Source organism: Haemaphysalis longicornis, unplaced genomic scaffold (genome assembly GCF_048455015.1).
Source record: "Haemaphysalis longicornis isolate Haplotype H1 unplaced genomic scaffold, Haemaphysalis longicornis Haplotype H1 scaffold_2, whole genome shotgun sequence".
Lineage (NCBI taxonomy): Eukaryota > Metazoa > Arthropoda > Arachnida > Ixodida > Ixodidae > Haemaphysalis > Haemaphysalis longicornis.
The window spans coordinates 34,152,260-34,168,739 of NW_027526295.1; the positions used below are offsets into that span (position 1 = coordinate 34,152,260).

General features: G+C 47.4%; 1 long non-coding RNA gene across 1 annotated transcript in view; it reads right to left on the bottom strand.

The window, feature by feature from the left end:
* Positions 1 to 16,480, bottom strand: part of LOC144167050 (uncharacterized) — a 64,989-nt gene that overhangs the window by 9,231 nt on the left and 39,278 nt on the right. The window contains exon 2 of the long non-coding RNA XR_013321832.1: positions 9,875 to 10,143. This is a non-coding gene — a long non-coding RNA (uncharacterized LOC144167050). The remainder of the gene's footprint in view (positions 1 to 9,874; positions 10,144 to 16,480) is intronic.

Here is a 16,480-nt window from a genome sequence, read left to right on the forward strand (position 1 = left end):
TATATATATATATATATATATATATATATATATATATTGCAAGACTCGGACACGGGAGACTTGAGGGACGCGTTTAATGACGCAACCTCGCCGAGAGGCCGTTGCGAAAAACGATGGTGAAGAAGGCGCGAGGATGGAAGATGAAGAAGATGGTGTGGTGCTCGCGTGCGCCACACTGATGATGAGTTGCTAGGTGGGATTGGCCATTCGAGTAACAGTTATGAAACAACAATGGCGCCTGTGCTCACAATATCCCCCCCGCGGCGGAAGGGGCGCCTCCAGGCGCTAAAGAGATGAGGGGCGCCGATGAAACGGCTTGATGCGCGAGACATGGACAATTTCAGTTCCGCGGCGCCGGCGGTCGGACGTGGGGCGAGTAGGAGCCACTCGATAGTTTACTGGAGAAGTCTGCTCCAGAACGGTGTAAGGACCGATGAAACGTGGAAGTAACTTTTCACATAATCCCACTGCACGCATGGGAGTCGCAAGTAACACTTCATCGCCTGGTTGAAAGGAAACAGTCCGATGCGTCGCATCATGACGAGACTTGCGGTCTTCTTGACAGGCCTGGGTGTTCAACTGTGCGAGACGGCGGCAGTGTTCAAGGCGAGAGAAAATCTCTCCTGGGACATCCGCTTGCGGAGAGGCAGGTGCAGAAAAGAAAGCAGCATCGAGGACGGAAGATGGAGGGCGGCCGTAAACAAGAAAGAAGGGCGAAAAGCCAGTAGTTCGTTGGGTTGCGGTGTTGTACGCATAAGTGACGAAAGGTAAAACGGTGTCCCAATTCGTGTGGTCAGGGCTTATATAAAACGAAAGCATATCGGAGAGGGTGCGGTGAAATCGCTCAGTCAGCCCATTTGTTTGGGGATGGTAGCTCGATGTGGTTTTGTGGACGGTACCAGCAGCGCGAAGGACTTCATTCAGCAGTGTTGAGAGGAAGGTTTTTCCGCGGTCGCTGAGAAGAATGCGGGGAGGGCCGTGTCGCAAGAATATTTCCTTTAGAAAGAAATGAGCCACCTCTGAAGCACAGCCGGTACGAAGCGGGGCAGTTTCGGCGTATCTGGTTAAATGGTCCACCGCAGTGACGATCCAACGGTTACCTGCTGTCGTCAATGTCAAGGGCCCGTACAAGTCAATTCCCAGCACGTGGAAAGGAGCGGACGGACATGGCATTGGTTGTAACAGTCCCTCAGGTACAGTGGTTTTATGTTTTCTAAGCTGGCAAGCAGCACAAGATGCAACATACTTGGCGACACTGGTGGCGAGGCCAGGCCAGAAGAACCGGCTCTTGATGCGGTCGTATGTTTTGCGAAACGCCAGATGGCCAGCGGTGGCGGCATCGTGGAAAACTTCTAGAATCTCCTTTCGAAGCGAACGGGGAATCACAGGAACCCATCTGTCGCCGGTAGGATGGTAATTGTAGTGGTACAGAGCGCCATTCAAAAGTCGAAATTTGTCCAGCTGGCGACGCGAGCGGCTGTTAGAAGGCTGCGCCAAGCCGCCGAGGCGATTGATGAGGTCTCGGCAGTACGTGTTGGACCGCTGCAGAGAGATCAGGTTATCAGGCAAGTGGTAGGTATCGTAATCTGCAGGTGCAATCGGCAAAATTAGGGAGTTAACACCAGGATGCTTATCATCTGACTGAGGCGACAGCGGGCAGCGGGAAAGAGCGTCCGCATCCATGTGTTTCTTCCCTGACTTATAGGTCACTGTAAAATCATATTCCTGTAGACGGAGAATCCAACGTCCGAGGCGGCCCGACAAATTTTTCAGTGACGACAACCAGCAAAGCGCGTGATGGTCAGTCACAACCGAGAAATGACGCCCGTGCAAGTACGGTCTAAATTTTTGGACGGACCAAACAACGGCAAGGCATTCCTTTTCCGTTATAGTGTAGTTTTGCTCCGCAGGTGTTAAAGTCCGGCTTGCATAGGCCACAACTTGCTCTACTGATGATGAGTTGCGTTGTAGGAGGACCGCGCCGATACCGTGTCCACTGGCGTCCGTGTGGAGTACAGTGGGAGCACCATCATCAAAGTGGCAGAGAACCGGTCCAGAAGTCAAGGCATCCTTGAGTGTCTGGAATGCAGCTTCGCAGTCATCAGACCAGGTAAAGGGGGTCGCCGATGCTAGTAGTTTATTGAGTGGCGACGCTATTTCGGCAAAATTGCGGATGAACCTACGGAAGTAGGACGCCAAGCCCAGAAAACTTCGAAGGTCTTTTTGACGAAGAGGTCGCGGAAAATTAACTACGGCGTTGATCTTGTCGGGATCGGGGCGAATTCCATCACTGCTGACGACATGCCCCAGAACTTTGATTGATTTGCTCGCAAAGCGACACTTCTTGGTGTTTATTTGCAAGCCAGCATTGGCGAGGCTCGTTAAAACTACGTCTAGACGGTGAAGGTGTTCGTCAAAGGTAGAAGAAAAGATAACAATGTCGTCAAGGTAGCAGAGGCACGTCTACCACTTTAAGCCACGAAGAACATTGTCAATCATGCGCTCAAAGGTTGCAGGCGCGTTGCATAACCCGAAAGGCATAACGTTAAACTCAAACAAACCATCTGGTGTGGCGAAGGCTGTTTTTTCTTTGTCGGCCTCATCCATAGGAATTTGCCAGTATCCTGACCGGTGGTCAAGGCTGGAGAAAAATTGTGCACCTTGCAAGGTATCTAGAGCGTCGTCGATACGCGGCATCGGGTATACATCTTTACGAGTTATCTTGTTCAGGGCTCGGTAATCGACACAAAATCGCACGCTTCCGTCTTTCTTCCGAACTAGTACAACGGGTGATGACCAAGAGCTCGATGATGGCCGAATGATGTCCCGCTTCAGCATATCATCCACGTTTTCCTGAATAATTTTTCTTTCTGACGGAGACACACGATATGGGCGGCGACGGACGATGCAGGAGTTGTCCGTTTCGATTCGATGGGTTGCGGCAGAGGTCTGGCCAAGGACGGAAGAGTAGCAGTCAAATGATCCTCGGTGCTTAGTCAACAACTTGAGCAATGCTTCTCTTTGATCCGAGGTCAGGTCAGAACTGATGATACTAGCAAAAAGGGAAGGCGAGGACTTTGATGCGTGGCTCGGTTGGTCCGAAGAAAGCGAAGAGACCAGAAGAACGATTACGGGATACTCGCGGGGCACAGAAGCAATAGTAGCGCCTTGAGGTAGCAAAATGGGTTCAGTCGTAGTGTTCACAGCGGCTACGAGAGCTGAAGCGGAAGAAAAACGGACAAGGCATGCCGGCATCATAAGTCCTTTGGGAATGAAGTGTCCAGCTGGCACGATGAGCGCATCGCCATCGACAATGCTGTCAGACGTGATGGAAAATACGGATTCTCCAGGAGGCAGGACAAAATCGGAAGCTGACACCAATTGACGTATTCGCCCGTCCGGTACCGTGTCGAAAGCCGTGTCAGTAAGAGAAAGGGCGGGTGCACGACAGGAAATGATAGCAGATGCTGATGACAAGAAGTCCCAACCTAGGATCATCTGATGAGCACATGGGGCTAATACCGCGAATAGAATGTGATGACGGATGCCTTCGATGAATACACGCGCTGTACATTGCCCGGAAGGATGAATCGCATTTTTGTTGGCGCCGCGTAGAGCAGGACCAACATAAGGAGTTCTGACCTTCCGTAGCCGCGAACACAAGTCTGCATGAATAATGGAAATGCTCGCGCCAGTGTCCACTAAAGCTTCGACGGGAATTCCTTCAACAACAACTTCCAAAATATTGCATGGCCGGTCAGGAGGACTTGTCTTTTTTCCGTGTGACGCAGTTCTACCTCCCTGAACTGGGGCTCCTAGTTTTCCGCGCGGCGGTCGACGTTCTGAGAGGCTGGACGGAGGGGAGACGAAAATCGACGGAAAGGTGAAGGGGATCGGCGGCGGTCAGACCTGCTGGTGGCACGATCATCAACGGAGTCCGGAGGAGAAGGTGAGCGGCGGCGAGAATAGGTAAATGGCTGCGGTCGGTAGTCATACGTGGACCGGGGATCACCCCGTGGCGGAGTAGAAAATACTTGACGTTCATCCCGCTGGCGCCGTCGGCAGAACTTGGAAATATGGCCCCGGATGCCGCAGTAGTAGTATGTTGGGCGAGGCGGCCGCCATGGTGGGTAGTATGGTGCATGGTATGTGGCCGGTTGGTATGCAGCGGAGACGGGGGCCAGGTGAACATGGGAAGCCTCAGGAACGGAGGGCGAGGAAGGGATGTGTGGCATCGCAACCACATCAGAGTGCGCAGGCCCGGCGCGAAAGTCGGGCTTCGGAGGTGAAGAACACGTGACTGCGGCCAATTCTTCCTTGAAAATCTCCCGCAGACTGGAGCCGAATGTCTGTGGCTGCACCACCGGAAAGCTCGATGACGCCTGCCCATGCAGCTCTTCGCGGAATATTGCTCTTATCATGGTTCGCAGGTTGCCTTGGTCAGGTACAACTGTGTCGGAAGATGATGGCTGCAGGCGCAAGGCCTGGACATCAGTTAGGCGCTGACAAATCGTCACGATATCACCCACGGTGGTCGGGTTTTGCACGGCGAGCGCGTTGAACGCAAAGGAAGAAATGCCCTTGAGGATGTGCTTCACTCGATCAGACTCAGCCATTTCTTGGTTCACTCGCTTACATAAAGCCAAAACGTCTTCAATGTACGACGTGTACGATTCGGCGGGGTGCTGATAGCGTTCAGCAAGCTTCTTCTTGGCCGCGTCTGAGCGCAAAGTGGACGTGCCAAATATGCGACGTATTTCTGCGGTGAACCGCGACCAGTCAGGTAAGTCCTCCTTGTTATTCAGGTACCATGTCTTAGCGACTTCTCTTAGATGAAAATTGACGCTGGCGAGCTTGAGCTTATCATCCCACCGATTGTAGGCGCTCACCTGGTTATAATCGTCGAGCCAATCCTTTACGTCTTCCCCAGGAAGTCCTGAAAACTTCTGAGGGTCTCGCTGCGGGCTTGTGATCATCCAGGCTGGGGCAAGCGGGCTTGCGGGAGCTGGGCCATCGGCAGGGTTGGTCGGATCGCCTTGTGGCATGCTGTGAGTGGGATGATGAACACGCCGACCTGAGTGAAGATCCAGGGAGAAGCCGGGGAGAGCGTACGTGGATCGAGGTGCACCTCCACCACGTGCAAGACTCGGACACGGGAGACTTGAGGGACGCGTTTAATGACGACGCAACCTCGCCGAGAGGCCGTTGCGAAAAACGATGGTGAAGAAGGCGCGAGGATGGAAGATGAAGAAGATGGTGTGGTGCTCGCGTGCGCCACACTGATGATGAGTTGCTAGGTGGGATTGGCCATTCGAGTAACAGTTATGAAACAACGATGGCGCCTGTGCTCACAATATATATATTAATGAAACGATCGTTCAAGTTTTAAATGTAAAGTAAAGTTATTTTGATTTCACAATGGATGAACATTGTAACCCATTGTGAAGTGTCCTCTTCTAAATGCAGCTTAACACAGCTCCACTGTGGACGATTAGTTGTAGTATCCATCATCCGCAAATTTCAAATTAACTCTAAATCCCACTCAGTCAGTAGTGCAGTTTCTCAAACAAAACAAACGAGGGAGCGGCTTTCTCTGCGCTTGATATACATTACCATTTAGGAATCAAAATGTCTCACCAATACATCTTTGAACTTTCCATTCACCATTATTCTGTCTATGATGGTGTCGCTGAAAATAGAAACTGCTTCCATATTCAGGGTGGGATTTGGAGCTATGACCAGCTTTTTTTTTTTGAAGTTGAAGTTGAAGTTTATTCATAAAAAGTAAACGGATTACAAAGAAAATTTACAGACAAGGGTCCCGAAGTCAGCGACTGCACTGGGACCCTCCATGATGAAGTACGCAAAAAACGTTACAGAAGCAGCAGTGGAAGCGAAAACAAGTGCAATAAACCATTTGTGAAGAAAACAAATTAGCAAGAACATGTAGTGCATGGTTTTCATATGGAAGTTACTAAAATATTAAGCTATGTACATAAACACGGCATTCAAAAAACAAATTATCATTATACATAATTAAATACTAACGGTTTACAAAAGTACACAAAAAACTACTGTGCAAACAAATGACGAAAGTCAAACCAGCAAAACAAAGAAATTAGGAAACATATCAGGTTAGAAGAAGATTTTTTAGAGATTTTTTAAAGGCTGTGATAGAATGTGATGATTTAATATTAAGTGGTAGGCGGTTCCATAGATTAATTGCGGCAAAATGGAATGTTTGCTGGCCATAATTAGTTTTTACCTTAGGTAACAACAAGTTATTATTCAAGGCAAATCTAGTAGTGTTATGGTTCACTAAAGTACCTACGTCAAGAAGTTCAAAACATAATTGGTTGTTGAGTAGTTTGAAAAAAGAAATACCTAAGTTATAATCAAACAATGCTGTGACCGATAAAACTGAATTTTCGCGGAGTAGAGGTGATGCACGTGAATGGCGAGGGCTGCTAGTAATGATACGGATAGCTTGATTTTGAATGTGCTGAATGGATGATAGGTGGGTGTGATATGTGTTACCCCAAGCAGTGATTCCATAGTTGATATGACTGTGCATGAAAGCGAAGTAAAGTGATAACAAAGCTTTGGTTGGAAAGAATGGTCGAGCCTTCAGCAATGCCCGGATGCCAAATGCCATTTTTTTTCTGGTATGATCAACGTGAGATGTGAACTTAATTTTAGTGTCAAGAATTATACCAAGAAATTGGACGCAGTCGCATGATACGATCCGATTAGAGCCAAGTCTTAATTCTGGCAACATACCTAACACTTTCTGGTGGCTTCTAAAGATCATAAATTTGGTCTTAGTAGGATTAATAATTAAATTATTTCTGCAGCACCACTCAGTTACACCCGTTAAAGCAGCGTTTCATTTATCAGTTAGAGATACTATAGATGTGTCTGATAATGTTATTGTGGTATCGTCAGCATACAAAAGACAATTGTATCGGTGTAAAAAGCTGGGTAAGTCATTGATATAAATATTAAACAATAAGGGACCGAGAATGGAACCCTGCGGGACACCTTGGTTAATAGTTTGACAGTCAGAGAACGAGCCAGCTGCAGCTACCACGTATTGCCTATCAACCAAGTAATTTTTTAATAGAGTAAGTGCTGGACCGGTTATACCATATGCTTCCAGTTTCATAAATAAAATTTTGTGATTAATGGTATCGAAAGCTTTTGTGAAGTCTAAGAATACTGAGCCAACATATTTACCACAATCAATAGATTTTTTAATAAAATCGGTTAAGGTTAGTAAAGCCAAGCTAGTGGAACTTCCCGCACGAAAACCGAATTGTGAATTATCTATTACGTTAAACTTTTTTAGATAGTTAGTTAAGCGTTTTACAAGTAACTGTTCGATGATCTTGCTCAAACTCGAAAGAATTGAAATTGGTCTGTAGTTGTTAATTAACTCCTTGTTACCTTTCTTAAATACTGGAACAACCTTCGCCATCTTTAAGTTTTTAGGAAAAATGCCAGACTTAAAAATAGTATTAGTTATGATACTTATTGTTTCTGAAACGATATGAGCAACAAGTTTCAAATGATTCATGGAAATGTTATCCAAACCGGGACTGGTATTTTTGAGGTTACAAATCGTTAAGTACACTTCATTGGCAGTAACGGGGTACAGATAAAACGAGTGTGGGGAGCGGGGTAGGGACTGCTGATCAGTAGTGGTAATGCTTGGGGTTGATAACGAGAAAAAGTTGCTGAAAGCATTAGCAACGTCGGATGGCTGAAGAAAGACGGTTTCGTTAAAGTTAATTTTATGAAAATTATTACGCGAGGACCGTGTATTTAAAAATTCACCGATTAGTTTCCATTGTTTTTGGGGGTTATGGCTATTATTCGTAAATTCAGTTTCATAATATTGCCTTTAGCAAGCTTAAGTAGATTACTGAGAGTATTAGTATATTTTTTATAACGTTGGGCTAAAGCAGTGTTAAAAGGTTGACGTTTTGTTTTCCGGTAAAGGTTATCTTTTTTGCGTAAACTGGTCAGTAAGGCATTCGTCATCCAAGGGTTGCATGCGTGTTTGAACTGATTTTTACATTTAACAGTTGTTGTGCTCAACGATACAGCCTTCAAAAACAACGTACAGAAGTCATCGACAGCCTTCACAGGGTCAACAGCAGTATTAACACCAGACCAGTCAGTACTGAGAATGGAATCAGTAAATTTATGTTTAGAAAAAACAGAAGTAAAGAAGGATTTATCAGGGGGTGAAGCTGAACGATCTAATGAAACAAAAATAGGATAATGGTCAGTTATGTCAGTGCACAGTACACCAGATACTGGAGTCGGGGTTAGATTAGATAATGCGTGATCTAGAAGTGTTTGAGAACCCCTTGGGCTGCATCTTGTGTAGGTGTTAATCAGGGATTCGAGCCCATAGCCAGAGAAGCAATCAGTGTAGTCAGTGTATACTTTAGCACTTGTATCGAGAAGATTAATGTTTATGTCACCTAATATCAAAACGTTCTTATTTTCGAATGATAGCTTGTTAAGAATGGTATCAAGAGCATGAAGAAATTCAGGAACAGAAGAGGACGGGGAACGATAGACTGAGCCAAGAACGAAATTTTTACGATTATATGCAAGTAAAGGATCTTCTATTTCTAACCAAACAGCTTCGCAGTTGCTAATATTGAAAGATAGATCATGCCTGCGGGTGTAAACGACGGTGGGATCAAGAAAAATGGCAGCCCCTCCGTAGCTATCGGAGGGTCGATGACAGTATTCAGCCTGATAAGGTGAAAATCCATGCAAGTTATTATCGCTATCAGAAAGCCACGTTTCAGAAATGCATATTGCTGAGAAATGGTGGTCCAGGGACGTGATAAAGTTATTGATATCATCATTATTTTTTCGTAAGCTTCGCGCGTTGAAGTGAATCAATGAAAAATTATTTTTTGGTAGAATATGATTAAAGTTGTCTGGAGATAGCAGCGACATGAAAGTTTTGGGCGCGCAGTTGCGCGGGGGAAGCGGCAAGAGATGAGATGAGTGATATTAGGTGAAAACGTGCAGGTCAGATTCGGATGAAATGCGATACGTCTTACTGTCGCTTGTCTTACGCGCCAAGATGTGGCAGTTATCAGTCCACAAGAACTGCCAGCCCTTTTGCTTTTTGAGAGCAAGTGCCTTGCCGAATAGCCTTTTGTTGTCAGCGGTGAGATGGTCATTTATGAACACTGGCGTCTTAAAGCTTTCCGGAAAACCAATCTGGTTGGCACACAGACGAGCCTTCCTGGCCTTGCGCAAGAAATCGTTCTTCTTTTCGCGACATAGAAAGCGGGCAATTATGTTTTTGTCACCAGATTTCGCGGGAACGCGGTGCACGATGTCTAGGTCGGATGGCGCAACAGGACACTCAGAGACCTCCCCTATTTGTTGAACGATCGCCGCACAGTCCTCTCCCTGGGTAGAGGGAACACCTCTAATCTCTACATTGTTGCTTCGGGAGTACTGTTCTAGGTCGGCAACTTTCTTTTCTAGTTCGTTGTTGCGCAACACAAGTGCTTTGTTCGTGGAAATGAGCTCGACCTGTTTCTCCTTCATCTCATCAAATAGGTCGCTCATAAGCTGAACACTTTCAGCCAAGGAGGCCTGCTCACCGAGCCCTTGTTCGCTAAGATTTTCTTTGATTTTTGTTGTTAGTTCAAGCACTAATGCATCTAAGTTCCCCTTGAGTAGGCCCTCGAGCAACTCAATCCTTTTTGCGAGTTCCACACTCGTCGGCATCATTCAGCACAGAGCAAGTACGGCAAAACAGAGATCTGGGCAGCAGCTGCGGCGTAAGCAAACAATAGAGAGACCTCTGAACCTCAAATTTCGTGGAACCAACCTGGATTGCAGAGTGCGAGAATTAGATGCGTGGACTGGTCGCCGCAACCACCGCTGCCAGAGTGGGACGGATCGCCTTCCAGGGGCCTTTTATGGCGGGGCCAACAGTAGTTCGCGCAGCCGCAGGGAGCTGCGTCGAAGACGAGGTTGGCGACGGCGATACGCAGTGGTGTGGCCACACGTGGAAGTTAGCCACGCACGGCGATGAAACTGCGCTGATATGGCAGGAGGCGAAGCAGCGTCACACCAGGGCGGGGCAGGGAGGCAAACCTGGATTGCAGAGTGCGAGAATTAGATGCGTGGACTGGTCGCCGCAACCACCGCTGCCAGAGTTGTAAGGTCAGTTCTTTGTTCTATGATGAACGGGTATACGGCTGAACCTGTGGCAAAGCAAATGACAAAATGTAGGTCGAAAAACAATTGTGGCCCCAATAAGAGATGTTAAAACAGGTATTTGTTGATCAGGTAAATCACACAACGAGTTTTGCTTCCTGAAAATGAAGTGTGCAGCGCTTCCGAGTTTAGTCTTCTGAAAGTGTACGACTATAATATCGCGAAGTCGCTGTGCCTCTGTGTGTGCATGTAAATTTCCTCAACCTTCAATTATAATTTCTGTTAAGCGCGTAATGGGAAGTGCTGTGACCACAGAGGTAAAATGAATAACGAAAGAGTGCTGGACCATTACGTTCCACCCCTTTGGGAGGGTTAGAAAAAATGAAATGCAATGGTTTGAAACTCACGCATAGTGTACCGATTGCGCCAAAAAGACCACTGCAAACCAAACACATTAGTGGGATTGAAACAAAATTAAACCTCACCACTCCGTTTTGAGATGCGTACGTAGTATTTTTTACCAAGGGTTTGGGTTAATAGTAAAACTGAGCTTTTACAAGAGTACGAAATTATTCATAAAAAAATCCCCCCACCTCCCCGAAGGGGATCGTACGGAAATGCGAATGCATTGGGTGCACCGATGAGTGCGCTGCGAGTAATTATTATTAATGGCGTACTTAATGAAGAAAGACGACAGTGTGAACGTAACCATTTATTCATTCATCAGCACCTGTTTGTGTTATCGTTGTACCTGACGGCCACAATCACCGCCTTGTGGTCGCTGAAGTGCACGGTCAAAGGGTCTTGGAGAAGCATACGCGCGGCACAGTTTCGCGTAAACACCAGATCAATGCAACTCCCGTGAATGGTAGATATATTTTTCCGAGCGCCGCGAGCGGAGAGAGGGTACGCGGAGAGGAGAGAGAGACCCGCGCAACACGCCGGCCCCGCGCGCGAGCTCTCTCTCCCGCCGAGCTCCGCGGTGCGAGCGCCCTCACACGCCCGAGCGCGCTCCTCCTGTCCACTCACTCTCCACCACTCCGCCCGAGCTCCGCGATGCGAGCGCCCTCACGCCGAGCGCGCTCCTCCTCTCCCCTTGCCCTCCGCTACTCCCGCCCGAGCTACCACATGCTCCGGTTGCTAGGTGCGCCACAGCTGTTGCTAGGCGCACGCCGGCCAACGCACGACAACCCCCGACTAAGAAATGCATTGGCATTTAAAATAAAACACACCTCCGCACTCCTTATAATGGAGTATATGCGAAATATTAGTGTTGAATTCTCATAATTTCATGGCCGCAATGCGCCCCCCAATACATTAAACTGTTGTTGATGTCAAGGCGTGTGTTCGTGTTATCAGTTCCCTTGTCATTTTTTCTTCTCTATGTCTACTCTATATTACAGGAGTGACCTTAGCAAACAACGCTTGCAAGGGCTGCACATTTTCCTAACATAAATAGGCATACCGTTAAAGCTTTACACGAGGAAAAAAACAGTCATGGCACGTGCAGCGGGAGGTACCTGTGGATGACATGACTGTAAGCGCACTGTTTGTCCCAACGTAACGCGGCCAATGGCCAGGTTCTTATCGCCTTTATTGATGCTTCTCGGGTGACATGTTTCGCGGTGGCCCTGTACTAAAGCAGGATTATTACTACTCGGCTATGATGGTATTCTGAGGTACGACCCTAGGTGGCACATGATGCATCTTAAGGTAGCTACCATTTCACGCGAGAAGAATGTGATTTAGCAGAAACTTAGCGTTCTATTCTCCTAATGGCCACTCTGGCAATCAGCAGGCTCAATATTCTAGGCCGAATTACCTTTGCATAACACAGGTCTACAAGTCTAAATCCGCAATGCTTTTTGCACGTCAAGTAGTAGTAACCTAGAGCCATCGGACCGTCGTGGCGATCGGGAAGCGTGTTGCAGCATACCATGAGGACATCGGTTAGATTGCCATCCAGACCAGGCTGTGCAAGTTTTCTTTTTGCTCTGCACTAGCTAAGTTTAAAGCAGCTTCTGTAATATCTTGCATTGATATCATTTTCCTTATACGAGCTCGGCATCCCTGGTAATATTTGCGATTCAATCGACGGCGAGACTTGGGCAAACTGTTGCCTACATGTGAACGTTAAAAATGAGTGATGTTGCCAATATCTTTCAGCAGAACCTTGGTAAAGTGCATTTCAGAGGTTAGTGCGTGCCACTGACGAAAACTGAAGGTTGTGCTATAGTTATCGGGACCGTAAAACAGGACCTGTGTCATGTTACCTGTGGGATAGAAGTTGGTTTCTACGTGACGGCATAGTTGTGCGGGAAACACCCGTGCGGAAAGCCGGTCTTATTTACATAAAACAAAGCATATGTTATTTAAACACCTCTTGTTTCGTTCGGTCGATCACCAGCTGTTGCACCGCCAATCCTTGTCCTTCGCGACTGCCTATATAGCCTAAAACACTCGTTTGTGTTCGAGATTTCGGCGAACGTTAAAGATCCCCAGGTGGTCAAAATTAATGAAGAGCCCCCACCCCCCCTACGACGCGCCTCATCGCCTGTGCAGCGTCGGCGCGTTGGCTTATGTTAAATAAAAAAATATTCCATTCTAAAAACACCACAACACTAATATTTTAGGTATTTACAATGGGTTCAGCAATTATATTTGAAGTGTTTCCATAACGCACAAGAAAATAAGAAATATATTTAAAACATGCGTCATCTGCGAAGCAAAACCACAACAGGGAGAACAAACTACGGAAAACAGCACTTTCAATACCAAGTACCAGCTATTATTCAATCGTTTACATGGTCTCATTACACAAATAACATTCATTCTAAGACCGTAATAAAGTCCACCTTTTATGCCGTGGTATTGAGTATGTATAATAAAGTATATGACCTTAAATGTTTCACATATCAATATGTCTTTTGTGATAAAACTTCTTTTGGAAGCTTGTGTCATGTTAGTTGTGAAGTCATCCTTTGTAGTTGTAGGATTTTTTTTTAAATTTCACCATCTTCCCGTAGGGGAACCCTGAGCAGTATGCGAAGCAGCCATGGGGTCGACTGCAGTCGACTGCGTTTAGGCTGTCTGCGGACATCATGCTCATCTCGTCTATGATCACCCATTTCACGTTGTGGAAGGCCACGCGAAAGGTGTTCAACGCGCTGGCGCTGAGGCCTCCGTCCTTGTTGGGGTCGGTGGTCTTCCGAGAGCGCTTGAACGCCGCGTGCACCGTGGTTCATCCCACTGCCACAGCCGCCTTTCCGGTGCTCGCGCAGATAACGAAAGCGTTGTAGGCGGTGTTGTTGCCAGTGTTGCTGTACCGGTTGTAGAGGTCCATGGCAAGCCGGAGGACGAACGTCTTGCCACACCGGCCTGTTCGGTGAAGAAGAACTGTAAAGCGGGATTCACACGACGGAGAAACCCTCTCACGGAGGCGGACGGATATGTGACGTCAACAGCACGTGACCGGATTATCCGGCCTGGCGGCGCATCCACACGTGCGGAGCTACCGGGAGTGACTAGCAGACGACAGCGCCGAGGAACAGGTTCCATTCCCCGCCGAGGGCCACCGCCGTCGAGCGAAAACATGCGGAGGCATTTTCTTTCGTGGAGCCACCACGGGCTATCCCCAACGAGGGGCGGAGCCTAAAACCGGTCACGTGAGCGGGTCCCGCGGGCCAAAAAGAGAGGGTTTCTCCGTCGTGTGAATCCCGGTGGATGATCTCGCGCAGTAGCTGATGTTGTTGCGCGTTTGTAATCCTCATCAAGTTCAAGTTGTAGTATTCGTCCCGGTACATGATGTCCTGGCGCTTGCGCACGGCCACGCACGGACTCGCGTGCTTGATCAGGCGCACCAAGTCTTGGCTCGGGATGAGGTCGGCCTCTTGGTGTTCAGGGTGGACAATCACGGCAGGAGGAGGTGCTGCTCCTTCTTCTTGTTCTTCTTGTTGTGCCCTCTTCTCCGCGGCGCTGTCCGCGGCGCTGACAGTATATACCCGCCGCGGTGGCTCAATGGCCAAGGCGTTGCGCTGCTGAGCACGAGGTCGCGGGTTCGATTCCCGGCCACGGCGGCCGCTTTTCCGATGGAGGCGAGATGCAAAAACGCCCGTGTGTATGAGATTTTGGCGCACGTTAAAGGTCCCCAGGTGGTCAAAATTAATCCGGAGCCCTCCACTACTGCGGGCCCCATAGCCTGTGTTGCGTCGGCGAGTTAAACCCTACAATCGCATCAATTAATAAAGTATATGTGTGATTTTTTGAAGTGAAAGCCTATGGTTTTTAAGCTCTACTCTGTAATCGTCTGATATTTCTTGTGTGTGTTATCGAGCGACCTTCGGCTATACTAAATTTGATCAGTGTTACTACATGTCCTGTTTGCAAACTGTGGTATGGTGGCGAGGTCTTTCTCAGGATATAAAGCCTCTGCTCGCGCTCCTGTAAAGACTCCGAACAAATAAATTATTTCTTTCCTTCTTATCTGTATAAGGATTTTGAAGACATCGATACACTCAGAAAACATTACAAAAGGAAAGGTTACTGCCGTCTCAGGGGGAAAACTTTCTGTCTTCAGAGTACAGGTTAAGCTGATTTCAGTGTTATATATACCAAATGTAGCAAGGAAGAGGAAAGGGCAACGGAACGGAGCATATTCATACAATCACATCATAGTTGGAGGGCAGCGAAAAAAATTGTGTGTGGATATTTCGATGCACGTCAAAGATTCCCCAGTGATGTAAAAATTCACGCATCTCCACGAAGTGCATCATGACGAGTGGGCGAAGCAATAGAGATCTTTCTTACCGTAAATCACCCGTGAGAGTGCTTACTGCTGCTGAAACGATTTCCTAGCTAATCCAGTCCAATACAATTCAATTATTGCAATGCAATCCAATCCAATCCATTTCAATTCAATCCAATCTAAATCCAATTCAATCTAACCCTTTCCACTCCACCTTCACAAGAATGGATTGCGAATTTCTGAGGAGTTTTTATGGAGATCTTATGCAGTCACAAGAAACACGACAGAAACTCATCAGGAGCTCTTAACTAATAAGGTTGCCCCCATAAAAAATCTACAAACTTTTTGTAGCTATTTCCCCACAGAAATTCATTAAGATCTAACTTTTCAACACCTCTATAAATATTCGGTAGAATTTCTACAGTCATGATTGGACTAGTTGGAAACGATTCATGATTGGACTTGCGCAAAACAAACGGGGACGAGGAAGGAACGACAAGGACAGTCACTTCTCCATAGACGTTTTGTGAACTTAAACAACTGAAGGCCTCTATGAAGGCTGTTTAAAATTTTTAAGTGCTAATGCACTTCTTAAGCGACCTTGAACCTGCGTCCACCGGCGATGTCCGCGCACGTGGAGATGGGCGCGCGCAGCCTGGCCGCTGACATGGCACATACCCACGTGGGTGATTGGCCAGGAATCTCCTCGTCTTCCTTGGCAACGGGGGGAGATGGGCGCGCGCTGCCTGGCCGCTGACATGGCACATACCCACGTGGGGGATTGGCCAAGAGTCGGGCGTGAGAAGGGCTAATGCACCTGCTTAAAGGAGTACTGACACGAAATTTCAAAGCTGAGATCCGCTCTAGCAATCAAGTACAACGACAACACAAATAGGTGTCTGTGAATAAATGCATCTTTCTTTCTTTGTAGTTGTGTGTGTGTGTGATCTCTCTTTCGCGAACATTACCGAACCGCGCAAATTCAACTCATGCATTCGCACTTTCACATTCTTTCCCTCGGGGAAATGCGGGGAATTTTTGTTGTGACTTCACCACAGAAGTTCATTAGGCTTCCACTCAACAAAGCCTCCAAAAAGACTATACAATTTCTAGAGTCAGTTCTTCATAGAAACTGTGTGAACTTTAACTCAATTATAAGCCACCTCCCCAGAACTTCTATAGTTTGCCATCACAACTCATGTGTGTACCAGCGGCCGTCCTTCCATGCAGACAATACGATGCACGCGCGCACACACACATACACGCGATTCACGCATCGCGCGAGTGTCGGCGTTGATCGGCGGCGCCGCACCATGACGCAGGAGGCGAGAAGCCGCAACCACATGCCAATGCATTGAACCGGCGAAGTCACGCGTCAACTGCTGCGTCTGCGAGCGTCGGCTGGGCACGTTTCAATGAACTCGTCTGCCTATTATTTTAAGTTATTTTTGATCGTTTATGAGCAGTTATTTTCGGTTGTTTAAATGCAGTAATAAGCACTCTAGATTTGCCATAAAAGATGTACTTGCC